The sequence below is a fragment of the Callithrix jacchus genome, chromosome 7 (assembly GCF_049354715.1).
Source record: "Callithrix jacchus isolate 240 chromosome 7, calJac240_pri, whole genome shotgun sequence".
Classification (NCBI taxonomy): Eukaryota; Metazoa; Chordata; class Mammalia; order Primates; family Cebidae; genus Callithrix; species Callithrix jacchus.
This window is the reverse complement of record NC_133508.1, coordinates 62,477,619-62,489,958: the sequence shown is the minus strand read 5'-3', so window position 1 is coordinate 62,489,958 and position 12,340 is coordinate 62,477,619. Positions and strand designations below refer to the sequence as shown.

The 12,340-nt window shown below is 42.4% G+C and overlaps 1 protein-coding gene across 1 annotated transcript in view; it reads left to right on the top strand.

Annotated features, from left to right (window-relative positions):
• AUNIP (aurora kinase A and ninein interacting protein) overlaps window positions 1-12,340 on the top strand; it is a 35,222-nt gene that overhangs the window by 19,480 nt on the left and 3,402 nt on the right. The gene's annotated exons all lie outside the window — the stretch shown is intronic.

The following is a 12,340-nucleotide window of genomic DNA, read 5'->3' as shown; positions in this document are numbered from 1 at the left end:
TCTGCCAGGTGGGCATGAATTGGGCAAGATTTTCATGTTTGCCCTGGGTTGTTTCCTTAAGCTTGTCCTAATTAACGGCTTTGTAAGCTGCCTGCTTAAGTCCCTCAACCAAGCAAGAGACCATATAGTCTCACTTGGCGATGTCGGGTGAGCCCACCTGGTATTGCCAATTGGGTTCTTTCCTAGGTACTGCCCTGATGCCCTCTTGGAGGGCTGGCTCATGGCATCTGCAGGTGTCAGCATAAGATTGAGCCAGAATATAAACCCTATTTCGTTCACCTGGAGAAAGAATAGAGGTTAGAATGACATTTAAGTCTTTCCGAGTTAAATTGCAGGACTGAGTTAGATTGGAACTCCTGGATCTATTTAGTGGAATCTGATGAGAAAGCTTTTAAGTGCTGACCAATTTGGGACAAATTGGACAGAGAAAAAGGAACATGCACCCTGCCTATGCCCTCAGCTCCAGCCACCTCTGGAAGGGGAAACTGTTGGGTGGGGGAGGGAGAGCTACTTTTAAGTCTGAATTGTGTCCCGGAGTGGGCGTGCAATGGAGAAGTGACAGAGGAAGTATAAGAGGGAGGGTGACTGATCATTGCGGAGATGTCTGCTCTGGTCAGATGTGAGGGGCAGAGGGGAGATTAGGGTTTGGTTTGGCCTGATGAGGGGCAGCTTGAGGGGGAAGGAAAAGGTCAGAAGGGTCTATTGAGATTGAAGAATCTGCGGTGGCCATAGGGATGGGGTGCGGTGGAAGAGAAAGAAAGAGAATTTGAGAAGGAATCCCATTGGGAGCAGAAGCTAGGAAAGGAGCAAAGTGTGAAAAATGCCTGCCCATAGGGGATTTCAGACCACTTGCCCATTTTACGACGAAAGTTGTCTAGATCCTGCAAGATAGAAAAATCAAAGGTGCTGCTTTCTGGCCATTTAGAGCCATTGTCCAATATATATTATGGCCAAACGGTATTGCAAAAGAAAATAAGATGATTAAGTTTTTAGGTCAGATGATAGCTGGAGACATTTGAGGTTTTTTTTTTAGAACGCAGGCTAAGGGGCAGGATAGAGGAATGGAGGGCGGGAGGTTGCCCATAGTGTAAGAAGAGCGGTGGAGACAAGAAAAGTGAATGCGCGACCAAGCAGTTTAGCAGACTTCCTACACTAAATGTTTATCTGAACCTGGGGTGAATCTGTCAAAGGGGGCATCCCCTGCATTATCTGTCACCCTACAAGTGTGAGTGAGTGACCAGAGCAGATGCTTCTGCAGTGATCAGTCACCGAAGGAGTGCGAGTGAGTTATCAAAGCAGACGTCTCCGCAATGATCGTCACCAAGGGGAGACTGTCTTCCCGGTTCTGTGACCTATGTAGGATTTTTTTCCGGTCATGAACCTCATGGAAAGTCCTGTCTTTCTTGTCTCTGCTGAAAGGGAGAGGAAAATGAAACAGAAAGGAAAAGGAAGCTGATAATGAGAAAGGCAAAAGAACTAAGGCAAACCGCTTATCTGATCTGAGGATGGTGAGTGGATTCACTGGCTGGTCTGATGCGTCTAGGTCATAGGTAGGTCTCTTCATGGAGGGAGCACAAGGGGTAGGGACAGGGGGTTTGGTCTCCTGTGGGAGTTCCCTTGCCCTGGGTTTCAGCACCAATTGTCAACGATTGTCGCTCATGTAAAGAGACCACCAGACAGGCTGTATGTGGGCAACAAGGCCATTTATTTCACGCTTGGGTGCAAGCAGGCCAAGTCTAAGAAAGGAGTTAGGCAAAGGGTGTAGGAGAGGGGATTGATTATATAGGTTGGGGCAAATGGTCAGCTAAAGATGGTTATCTGTCTTGGGAACGGGGAAGGCATCATGGGATGCATGATCACAAGGGTGGAGGAAAACAGACATGATCACAGGGTGGGGAGTGTCAGTTGCAGTCAGAAGGGAGGGTGCGGTAGATGACATAGTCACAGGGGTGGGGGTCTTGAGAAACCCAGTTTCAGGGGGAAGTTTTTGCAAGGCTAAACAGGAACAATGGGTACAGGTGTGCAGAGCAATTAGTTGAGGCAGGAACAAGTTGTTTTACTTTCTTTCTCTGGCCGCCTGATCACATGTAGTTACTTTAGACCTTCTGGCTCCTGGGAACTTTCCAGAGGTGTACATGCAGGTCACCAAGGCTAAAATGGCCAGGCCTGGACTCGGAAGCCTAACATGCAGCACCAAGCTCAGCTAATTTTTTATATTTTTAGTAGAGACGGGGTTTCACCATGTTGGTCAGGCTGGTCTCGAACTCCTGACTGCGGGATCTGCCCGCCTCAGCCTCCCAAAGTGTTGGGATTACAGGCGTGAGCCACCATGCCTGGCCAACATTCTTTACTACATAGGGAGTAATTCAATTTGGCTAAAGTATAGACTGTTCTCTGGAGTTGAAGCTGAGCTTAGGAGAGTGAATTAGTGCTATCTTATTAGAAATTGATGGAAGGCATTTGTTGTCATGGGAGCTATCTCTTAAGAAGATTTACTCAATAGTGGTTATTTGAGAGTGTGTAGTATCCTGACTGGTAGGCTAGAGGAATTTGGAGGATGCTGCTGAAGTTTTTTTTTTTTTTTTTTTTGAGACAGAGTCTCGCTCAGGTACCCAGGCTACAGTGCACTGGCATGATCTCAGCTCACTGCAACCACTGTCTCCTGGGTTCAAGCAATTCTCCCATCTCAGCCTCCCAAGTAGCTGGAATTACAGGCATCATGACTGGCTAATTTTTGTATTTTAGTAGAGATGGGAGTTTTATCATGTTGGCCAGGCTGGTCTTGAACTCCTGACCTCAGGTGATCCGCCCACTTCAGCCTCCCAAAGTGCTAGGACTACAATTATAGGCATGAACCACTGCACCTGACCTGGACTTTTTTTTTTTTTTTGAGATGGAGTTTTGCTCTGTTGCCTAAGCTGGAGTACAGTGGCACAATCTCTGCTCACTGAAGCCTCCACCTCCTGGGTTCAAGTGATTTTTCTGTCTCAGCCTCCCAAGTGGCTGGGACTACAGGCGCGTGCCACCATGACTGGCTAAGTTTTTTTTGTATTTTTAGTAGACACGGGGTTTCACCATGTTGGCCATGGCTGGTCTCAAACTCCTGACCTCAAGTGATCTGCCTGCCTTGGCCTCCCAAAGTGCTGGGATTACAGGTGTGAGCCACTGTGCCCAGCCTGGGAGCATCATTTAATGAGACTTAGTAATGCCAGTGGATATAGCCATATTAGGTCTCCAATTAGGAATTGTGATAGGAGAAATTTGCTTTTCTCTTTTCCGTTTTCAATGAGGTTTAGATGAAAAACCAATACAGGTGGTTCTTTAGAAGATTCCTGCAATAATTTTGTATTGTTAAATTACTTTTCACAGTTCTCAGTGGGTGTTTGCTTCTGTCCCGTCTGTGTTCTGGACCTTATATGTGACATCAATTATAGTGACAGGAGCTCATCTGGATCACAGCTAGAAAAGCCTTAGTTTTTTCTGACAGCTCTGTTGCTGTTGTGCTAAAAATATAATGAGTAGCTATAAATAAAATGAAAATGGGAAATCCTTCCTGCATATCCACATTCCTAAAGTATTTACTGAATCAAGTACCTATTATGTATATTAAGCTATATTGAGTTCTGTGCAGGATAGGAAAAAGGTATATGAATCACATGCTGATGCCAGGATTTTGTAGGATGGTAAGTTTTGAGACTCCAAGGGGTAAATGGCCAGTTCAGAAGAGGAAGAGACCACACGTGGCTGGGGGAATCAGGAATGCTTGTTAAGCTGAAGAGTACGTAGCATTTCAGAGTTGGTGTGAAAAATGCCTTTCTCTGTGAGACATACAAATGAAGAGGGTGGAGTCCAAGAACAGGGACTGGCATGTAGTTGAGTATCATTACAGAATGCACCGAGGGGTTTTGGTAGAAGAGAAAAAGGTAAACTGGAATCATCAATGTGTGCAGTGTGAGTCTACGCTTTATGCTACAGGTAGTAAAGAAACTATGGACAGATTTTGAGCAAGATGATGTGATGACAGCTGTACTTTAAGATTAATCTAGAGGCCAGGTACGGTGGCTCATGCCTGTAATCCCAGAACTTTTGGAGGCTGAGGCGGGCAGATCATGAGGTCAGGAGATTGAGACCATCCTGGCTAACAACAGTGAAACCCTGTCTCTCCTAAAAAGACAAAAAAATTAGCTGGGCGTGGTTGCAGGTACCTGTAATCCCACCTACTCAGGAGGTTGAGGCAGGAGAATTGCTTGAACTCAGGAGGCGGAGGTTGCAGTGAGCTGAGGTCGCGCCGTCACACTCCAGCCTGGGTGACAGAGCAAGACTCCGTCTCAAAAAAAAGATTAATCTAGAAGTTATGTAGGGAATGAATTGAAATTGGTGGTGAATGGAGGCCTGACCAGCTAAGAGACGATTGTCATTGTCTAGGGCTAGGCAAGAGTTTATGAGAGCCTAAACTAAGGTAGTGTGTTTTTAGTGCTGCAGGTCTGGAAGAACTAGGAGAGGTTTGAAGTAAGCTTTGAATTAATACTTTGTTACTAATTCAAAAGAGCTAACTTAATTGTTGGAGATGCATATGATGAGAATCCTGACAGCTTTTCTTGGTAACACTTCTTAAACAATCCTCCTTAGGGCATGCTTATGAGGTAGCATCATGCTTTCACCCTAACTCAGTGAGGCATGACAGTGCTGACTAGAAAGATTTTCATCCTAAATGTCATCAAATTAATGCTGGAAAGACTAAAAAGAAAGGACTTGGTGATGATGCTCTCAGTGACTCTGAAAGTGAGAAAAGAAAGAGTAGGGGGCCCTGGTAAGCATAATGGAAGGATGAGCATGGCAGAAAGGAATAATACTTTCATGTATGTCAGTGTGTGGAAAATGAGACTTCATATGGAAATTTAAGACCAGAGTTACCCTTAGGAAAAAAGGAAATTGGGTCCAGGTGCGGTGGCTTACCCCTGTAATCCCAGCACTTTGGGAGGCCAAGGCAGGTAGATCATGAAGTCAGGAGTTTGAGACCAACCTGGCTAACATGGTGAAACCCTGTCTCTACTAAAGATACAAAAAATTAGCTGGGCGAGATGGTGGGCACCTGTAATCCCAGCTACTTGGGAGGCTGAGGCAGGAGAATCGCTTAAACCTGGGAGGCCGAGGTTGCGGTGAGCCAAGATCAAGCCATTGAAGTCCAGCCTGGGTGACAGGGCAAGACTCTGTCTCAAAAAGAAAAAAAGAAGTTGGATCAAATTATGTACTAGAGTTGAAGGTCATAGTGAACCATGAAAAAAAACTTTAAGACAAACTTGTAGGTAAATTATCAGAAGAGATAAAAGATAAAATAAGAGCTAAACTGAATTTTAAGTGCTGAGAACATTTTCTAATAGTGAGAGGAGTTATGTATATGATCCCAGCTCTTTTTTGACAATAGAGTTGTTGAACATAAGAAAGGGTCACACTTGGTTGGGTGCAGTGGTTCATGCCTGTAATCCCTGCACTTTGGGAAGCTCAGGTGGGAGGATTGCTTGAGCCCAGGAGTTGGACACCAGCTTGAGCAACATAGCAAGACCTCATCTCTACAAATAATAATTTTTAAAAATTAGCCAGGTGTGGTGGCACATGCCTGTAGTCCTAGCTATTCAGGAAGCTGAGGTGGGACGATTGCTTGAGCCTAGGAGTTTTGAAGCTGCAGTGAGCTGTCGTTGTGCCGGTGTACTCCAGCCTGGGTGACAGAGTGAGACCCTGTCTCTAAAAAATAAAAAGGAAAGAAAGAAGAGTCATACTTTTGGGGTGAATTGCAGCCCTCCAAACCCAACAAAAACATCACTGTAAACATATCACAGGGGATCCTTGTGATAACAAGAATAGCAGAATTGGCTTCTCCTTCCACCACACTAAAAGAAAAAACCTTGATAGGACCATGAATGTGATATACCATAGGACTAGAGATTCTTTGCTTTAGAGGGAATATGTTTCTTGAAGTTGGGTTCTTTTGGGACATTCCTATACAGTAAGAATTGTGGCTGGGCGCAGTGTCTCGTGCTTATAATTCCAACATTTTGGGAGGCCAAAGCAGGAGGATCGTTTGAGCCCAAGAGTTCAAGACCAGCCTTGGTAACATAGTAAGACCCTGTCTTGAAAAACAAAATGAAACCCAGCTTATGAATTATTTAAAATTCTTTTAATTTTAAAAAGTATGTTTACTCTACTGTAGTCTATTAAATATGCAATAGTATATCTAAAAAAAGTACATTGCTTTATTTATAAGTACTTTATTGTTAAAAATCGCTAATGATCATCTGAGCCTTCAGTGAGTTGTAATCTCTTTGCTGGTGGAGGGTCTTGCCTCAATGTTGATGGCTGCTGATTAATTAGAATGGTGGTTGCTGAAGGCCAGAGCAGCTGTGGCAATTTCTTAAAATAAAACAATGAAACTTGCTGAATTGATGACTCTTCCTTTCATGAAAGATTTCTCTGTAGCATAAGTCGCTGTTTGATAGCATTTTACCCACAAAACTCCTTTCAAAATTGGAGTCAATCTTCTCAAACCATGCCTCTGCTTTCTCAATTAAGGTTATGTAATATTCTAAATTATTTGTTGTCATTTCAACAATGTTCACAGCATCCTCATCAGGAGTAGACTCCATCGAAAGAAACCATTTCTTTTTTTTTTTTTTTGAGACGGAGTTTCGCTCTTGTTACCCAGGCTGGAGTGCAATGGCTCAATCTTGGCTCACCGCAACCTCCGCTTCCTAGGTTCAGGCATTTCTCCTGCCTCAGCCTCCTGAGTAGCTGGGATTATAGGCATGCGCCACCATGCCCAGCTAATTTTTGTATTTTTAGTAGAGATGGAGTTTCACCATGTTGACCAGGATGGTCTTGATCTCTTGACCTCGTGATCCACCCACCTCGGCCTCCCAAAGTGCTTAGATTACAGGCGTGAGCCACCGCGCCCGGCCCGAAACCACTTCTTTTGCTCATTTATTAGAAGCAACTTCTCATATTAAATGGGAGATGTATCAATTCAGTCACATCTGCAGGGTCCATTTTTAATTCTAGTTCTCTTGCTGTTTCCACCACATGTAGTTATTTCCATCACTGAACTTTTAAATGCTACAGTCATCCATGAGAGTTGGAATCAAATTCTCCTAAATTCTTATTGGTGTTATTTTGACCTCCTCCCATGAATCATGAATCCTTTTTTTTTTAAATACACAGGATCTCGTTATTTTGCCCAGGCTGATCTCAAACTCCTGGGCTCAACTGATCCTCCCGCCAGTCCTCCTGAGTAACTGGGACTATAAGGTATGCACCACCATGACCAGAGAATCACAAATGTTCTTAGTGACATCTAGAATGGTGAATCCTTTTCAGAAGATTTTCAATTTACTTTACCCAGATCCATCCCAGGAATCATCTATGGCACCTGTAACCTTATGAAATATATTTCTTTTTTCTTTTTTTTTTTTTGAGACGGACTCTTGCTCTGTTGCCCAGGCTAGAGTGCAGTGGTATGATTTTGGCTCACTGCAACCTCTGCCTCCTGGGTTCAAGCGAGTCTCCTGCCTCAGCCTCCCAAGTATCTGGGACTATAGGTGCATGCCACCACACTCGGCTAATTTTCGTAGTTTTAGTAGAGACAGGATTTCGCCATGTTGTCCAGACTGGTCTTGAACTCCTGATCTCAGGTGATCCTCCCGCCTCAGCCTCCCAAAGTGCTCGGATTACAGGCTTGAGCCACTGCGGCTGGAAGCTGAAATGTATTTCTTAAATAATAAGACATAGAAATTGAAATTACTCCTTGATCCATGGGGTACAGAATGAATACTGTGTTAGCAAGCATGAAAACATTAATCTTCTTATACATCTCCATCAGAGCTCTTGAGTGGCTAGGAACATTGCCAGTGAGTAGATATACATATATATTTTGAGACAGGGTCTCTGTCACCCAGGCTGGAATGCTGTGGCACCATCATGGCTCATTACACTTCAGCATGGGCTCAAGAGATCCTCCCACTTTGGCCTCTCAAGTATCTGGGACTACAGGTGTGTGTCACCATACCTAATTTTTGAAGTTTTTGTAGAGACAAAGTCTCACCATGTTGCCCAGGCTGGTCTCAAACTCCTAGGCTCAAGCAATCTGCATGCCTCAGCCTCCCAAAATACTGGGATTACCCAGGCGTGAACCACTGTGCGCAGCCAATGAACAGTAATATTTTGAAAAGAATCGTCTTAGCAGTAGGTCTCAAGAGTGGGCTTAAAATAGTAAACGATGCTGTAAATAGATATGCTGTCATCCAGGCTTTGTTGTTTCATTTATAGACCATAGGCAGAGTAGATGTAGCATAATTCTTAAGGCCTAAGAATTTTCAGAATGTTAGGTAAGCACTGGCTTTAAATCACTAGCTGCATTATCCCCTAACAAGAGAGTCAGCTTTGAAGCCAGGCATTGACTTCTCTGTCGCTATGAAAGTCCTAGATGGCATCTTTTTCCTATGTAAGACTGTTTCGTGTAGCCACCTTCATCAATGATCTTAGCTAGATCTTTTAGATAACTTGCTGCAGCTTCTACATCAGCACTAGCTACTTCACCTGTACTTTTATATTAGAGACAGTTTCTTTCCTTCAAACTCATGAACCAACCTCTGCTTGCTTCAAACTTTTCTTCTGTGGCATTCCTCACCTCTCTCAGCCTTCATAGAATTGAATTCCAGTTAGGGCCTTGCTCTCTGGATTAGGCTTTGACTTAAGGGAATGTTGTAGCTCATTTGATCATTTATCCAGACCACTCAGACTTTCTCTGTATCAGCAATAAGGCTGTTTTGCTTTCTTATTTGTGTGTTCACTGGAGTAGCACTTTTAATTTTCTTAAAGAACTTTTCCTTTGCATTCATAACTTGGCTGTTTGGTGTAAGAGGCTCAGCTTTTGACCTCTTGGGACATGTCTTCCTCACTGAGCATTATCATTTCTAGCTTTTGATTTAAAGTGAGAGACCTGTGACTCTTCCTTTCACTTGAATACTTAGAGGCCATTTTAGAGTTCTTAATTAACCTAATTTCAATATTAAATCAGGCGGCCCAAGGAGAGGGAGAGAGTTGAGGCAGTGGCCAGTCAGTAAAGCAGTCAAAACATTTACATTTATTGATTAAATTTGCCATCATAAATAGATATGGTTCATGGTGCCCCAAAACAATTAACAATAGTAACATTAAAGATCACTGATCACAGATATAATAATAATGAAAAAGTTTGGAATATTGCAAGAATTACCAAAATGTGACACAGAGACATGAAGTGACGGACATGACATGAGCACAATGGCACTGATAGACTTGCTTAATACAGGGTTGCCACAGACCTTCAATTTATTTAAAAAAAAAAAATCTGCAAAGTGCAATAAAGCAAAGTGCAAGAAAATAAGGTAAGCCTGGCCAGGCACAGTGGCTCATGCCTGTAATCCTAGCACTTTGGGAGGCCAAGGTGGGCAGATCACGAGGTCAGGATTTCGAGACCAGCCTGACCAACATGGTGAAACCTTGTCTCTACTAAAAATAAAAAAATTAGTTGGGCATGGTGGCAAGTGCCTGTAATCCCAGTTACTCGGGAGGCTGAGGCAGGAGAATCGTTTGAACCCTGGAGGCAGAGGTTGCAGTGAGCCGAGTAGCCTGGGCAACAGAGCAAGACTCCATCTCAAAAAATAAATAAAAAATAAGGTGTGCCTATAATGTATAAAGTACAAACAGCTGCCTTTATTTTGAAGTAGGAAAAATCAGCTGAAGGATTTTGTTCCTGCAGTTTTTCTCAGTTCCAAATGACCTTTTCTCACAGTCATAACAGTCCACTGAGACAGACACCGATCCTTGAAGCCATGGGTCTTCTAAGAGAGCAATAACCGGGACGGTATCACTTCTGACCTCACTCTGACCTAAAGAAGGAACATCCTGCCAACTTGGCAAAAAGCTTTATTCCCAGATGCTTTGCTAATTGAGGTCTTAGTGTTTTCTGATAATCAGTAGTGTTCTGCAAAACTTCTTTATAGGACTTAACATACTTGTAGTAATTTAAATAACTATTTATTAGTCTATTATTTTCTCTTAAGCTGTCAACTTTACCAGAACAGAAAGTCTATTTTGTTCATCACTGTCTTCCTGGTCTTAGCATATAGGTACTCAAATATTTGTTGGTATACTAACTGTGTTATTTTACATATCCTAGGATGTGGATCCTATAAAATTTAGAGTCATGTGCCAGCTTGGGCATCCTCATAATGTGGTGGGCGGATCTCAAGAGAGCAAGGCAGAAGTGCATGGCATTTTAATGACTTAGTTTTGGAAATCATGTATAGCATTTGTTATTTATGTCATATCTTATTGGTCAAAGTAGTCACAAAGTACTTTCCAAGTTCAAGGTGAGAGAATAAGGATTTCATCACTTGATGGTAACAGCGTCATAGACACATAAGAACATGTGAAATGGGAGATCTTGTATTGACTATCTTTGAAAAAGGATGCTACAGTTTATAATTTTCACCAAATTTGGAAAACGTTTGGCCCTTATTTCTTCAAATGTATTTTCTGTCCCCCTCCACTGTTTTTTTTGAGACTATAATTATATGTACGCTTTATATCTCACTAATGAAGACTTTGCTTCTTCCTTTTCAGTTATTTTTTCTCTCTGCCTTATTCTGTATAGTTTGTGTTGCTATTGTCTTCAGGTTTACTGTTATTTTCTTCTGTGGTCTCCAATCTGTTAAGCTCATCTGCTGAATTTTTTTACATCTTTTATTTTCTCACCTTGTTATGTTCATATTTTCCTTCAAATTCTTGAGCATATTTATTGCAACTATTTTAAGTTAACTATTAACTTGTCTGCTAATTCTCTTATGTATCACATTTCTGGGTCTGTTTCTATTAACATTCACCCACCACAATTACAGATATTTTTCTGCTTCATATAGCTAGTAATTCATTGTATGCTAGACATAACAAGTGCCACATTAAGTATCTAGATATTGTCGTCTTTAAAGAATATTGGCCAGGCACAGTGGCTCACACCTGTAATCCCAGCACTTTGGGAGGCCGAGGCAGGCAGATCCCCTGAGGTCAGGAGTTCAAGACCAGCCCTGGCCAACATGGTAAAACCCCATATCTACTAAAAATACAAAAATTAGCCTGGCATGGTGGCAGATGCCTGTAATCCCAGCTTCCTGGGAGGCCAAGGCAGCAGAATCCCTTGAATCTGGGAGGCGGAGATTGCAGTGAGCCGTGATTGTGCCATTGAACTCCAGCCTGGGCAACAAGAGCAAGACTTCGTCTCAAAAAAAAGAAAATTGAAATTTGTTTTTGCAGGTAGTTACTAGTCAGCTTGATACTTTCAAAGCTTGCTTTTACACTTTGTTAAGGCAAGTGTTTGGAATAGTTTTTGCTCTAGGACTAGCGTAGCTCTACTACTAAAGGATGATTCTCCTTAGAGCTCCAATGAATATTCCTGGTATTCAAAGTCCTCCTATCTGGATAGTGGGAACACAGATGTTCCCCAGCTTGTATGAGCTCTGGGAATTGCTCCACTTGCAATTTTAGTTTGCAGTTTCATTGCCTGTCTTGGTGGGGTTTCACCTAACACGTGTAGGTTAGTATTCAGTAATGGACTAAAGGGATCCCCATGCAGAAGTCTCCCTTCCGGAGGTCTTTCTCTGCACTGCAAAGCTCAGCCACCTCAGTTTTCACAAATTCCAATCTCAGTCTACTCAGTTCATCAAGAAAGATACATTATGGTCTGCAAAGTGCTTCTGGGCAGAAAGCTGGAATGATCACAGGGCTCACCTTATTTGTTTCCCTTTTCTCAAGGATCACAATTCTTTACTGCCTATTGTCCGCTGTTTATATCAATTTTTTCATATATCTTTGATCCAGTTTTCTAGTTGTATGCAGTGGAAGAGAAGATTCTGTACCAGTAATACAACATGTTGAAATACGAATTTTATCTTCAGGATTTCTTTCTTCTTTTAACCACTTAAAGTACAACTTAAGTTTCCAAATGTAAAAGTCAACTTTGAGTTAGAATAACTAACTTGGCTTCAAGTTTCAGGCCTACCTCTAACTTGCTGCATGAATATTGTCAAATCTTATTTGTTCTTTGGCAGACACAGCAAAATTGAATTGAATATAATCCTATTCTCCCTACTTCCCAGGTGTTCTGTAATAAGCAAATGGAAATAAAAGCAAACACTAAGGATGAGGTTATATTTATAGTTAGTTGACAACTCACTTCTGAAACCTCTCTTGCCTTATCTTCCAGCTCTACTCTCTAAAGAATAAAAGTGGCTGAGTTAAAAGTGTAGTGAGA